This window comes from Montipora capricornis, chromosome 6 (genome assembly GCF_036669925.1).
Source record: "Montipora capricornis isolate CH-2021 chromosome 6, ASM3666992v2, whole genome shotgun sequence".
NCBI classification, from domain to species: domain Eukaryota; kingdom Metazoa; phylum Cnidaria; class Anthozoa; order Scleractinia; family Acroporidae; genus Montipora; species Montipora capricornis.
Genome location: NC_090888.1, coordinates 33,778,792 through 33,781,291, shown reverse-complemented (window position 1 = coordinate 33,781,291; position 2,500 = coordinate 33,778,792). Strand labels below are relative to the sequence as shown.

General features: G+C 35.4%; 2 pseudogenes; one reads left to right on the top strand and one right to left on the bottom strand.

The window, feature by feature from the left end:
• LOC138053795 (uncharacterized) overlaps positions 1-2,500 on the top strand; it is a 463,628-nt pseudogene that overhangs the window by 144,432 nt on the left and 316,696 nt on the right.
• Positions 2,444-2,500, bottom strand: part of LOC138051002 (uncharacterized) — a 1,572-nt pseudogene continuing 1,515 nt past the window's right edge.

Here is a 2,500-nt window from a genome sequence, read left to right as displayed (position 1 = left end):
AGAGAAAAGGCAAACTATGACAACATGAAAAGAATTATTACTGTGCAAAAAGTGAAAAAAAAAGATTTCGAAGGGAGAAAAAAGAATTTGCGTTCAACTTAGTTTAAACTTATAATGATTGAAAATAATCCCTCAGTTTATGTTTGTAACTAGAAAGAGTAAGTGAGAGAGGAATGTCATTCCAAATTTGAGACCCTGTACCCGAAGAGAAAAAGAATATTTGTGAGTGTGAAGATGTAAGTTGTCTTTTTGCCTGGTGAGATATTGATGACAATCAGAGTTAAGAACGAAAAGAGATGAAAGAGGAGAGGGCAAGAGCTGCTGCATGTGAAGGAAAACAAAGCAAGAAACTTGGTACTTATAAATATTAAATACGTTTAGTATTTTGATTTTGTTAGAGTGGGTGAGTATGTGCACGTGGTGGAGAGTGAGTAATGATTCTTAAAGCTTTCTTCTGGAGACGGAAAAGAGGTTGTAAATGAGACGAGTAAGTGGATGCCCAAATAATATGGGAGTATTAAAGAGTTGTATAATGTGCAAAGAGTATTAGAAAAGAAAAACTGTCGTGATTTGATAATAATCCCAGTGGATTTGGCAATTTTGGAAGAAATCGCTTTTATATGAGCCTGCCATGAGAGGTTTTGATGGATGATAACACCTAAGAATTTTGTGTGTTCTACTCTATTAATACTATTCTTATCGATGCTAATAGAAAGACCATCAAGATTTATTTTCTTTCTCGCAGGGTGAAATAAAATAAATTTAGTCTTGTCGGGATGCAAAGTTAGCTTGTTAGCTTTGAACCAGGTAGCCACAAAAGAAAGTTCATGGTTCACAATTTTAGTTAGTTCAGAGATATTTTTGTGTTGAAAGAAAATATTAGTGTCGTCTGCAAAAAGGATAAATGAGAGATAGTTAGAGCACGAAAAAATGTCATTAATGTATATAAGAAATAAAAGTGGCCCTAACACAGAACCCTGAGGAACACCACATTTCATTGGAAACAGTGGAGATTTCCAGGAATCAATTTGAACATATTGAGAACGAGAGAGGAGATAGCTATGCATCCAGTTAAAAGGTGTGCCTCGAATACCATAGAAGTTTAATTTATCTAAGAGGATGGAGTGATTAACGGTATCAAATGCCTTCTTTAGATCAATGAATATGCCAATTGTGAGTTCCTTTTTCTCAAATGAATCAAATATTTTATCAGTAAGTTCCAGTATTCCATACTGATGATTATTGAGTATGCTATGTTTGGCGAGATAGTCCATTAGACGACGGTGCATGGCACTCTCAAGGATTTTACAGAAGCAAGGTAAGATTGAGATAGGCCTATAATTAGTGAAGTTTGCGCCATCTTCACTTTTGAATATGGGTAGTACTTTGCTGATTTTAAGCTTATCAGGCACAATGCCAGTCGAGAAGGAGATATTGCACATTTGAGAGGGGAGATGCCAAGAGATCAATAGATGCTCTAATCACATTAACATTAATACCATCCACTCCCTCACTGTTACTACTCTTCAGAGAGGACACTATATTGATAATTTCATCAGGGGTAGTAGGTGAGGCAAAGAAACTATCACTAAAAGAACCACTCAAATATGATTTGTGGAGTGGGGAATTTTAGTGGCAAGGGAAGGACCAACGTTATTAAAGAATTCATTGAACTTATTAGCAATGAATTGAGGGTTGTTAACAGCGTTACCTCTGTTGTCCTTCATGGCAGTAGGCCCATAACTGGAATGTTTAGAAGAGATGACGGATTTAATTAAGGACCAGGTTTGTTTTAGTGAACCTATAGAAGACAATTTATCATGGTAGTACTTTTTCCTACATAGTTTGATTAGATAGTTGTATTTGTTACGGGAATTTGGTATATATAGCTTTGTTAGCTGGTGTAGGATTATTACAATATTGTTTATAGAGAGCGTACTTCCTACGACAGGAGTTTTGGAGCCCTGAGGTAAACCAAGGTTTGGCTTTTGAATGTTATCAGTAGTTATGAGACGTTTATGATAAACTGAAGATTTAGTTTTAGGTTTAAGGGAACAATTAGTGGTCTGAAATGTAGGTAAGTGATCAGAAATGTCAGACCAAAAGAAGAGAGAGATGTTATCGATCAAAGTAGCTGAATGAGACGTGATCCTTGTTGGCTTAGCGATAAGAGGATAGAAACCATTGGAATACATGAGATCAATGAAATCATTAGTAGGGACATGTGAGTCAGCATTAAGGATATTGATGTTAAAGTCACCAAAAAGGAAACATAATTTATTCTCAAAGCCAATTTTAGCAAGGACTTGTTGTATAAACAGCCCAAGATGACATTTTTCTCATTATTTGGTTGGACAATTTCAACAAAAACAGATTCAAGGTCACATCTTTTCTTGTATTCATAAGTATCACAAAGAAATATGCCAACACTAATGAAAGTGCATTAAACTTGGTCTAAACTAAACCTGCGACAAGTTTTCTTTCTCTTACACTTGCACTG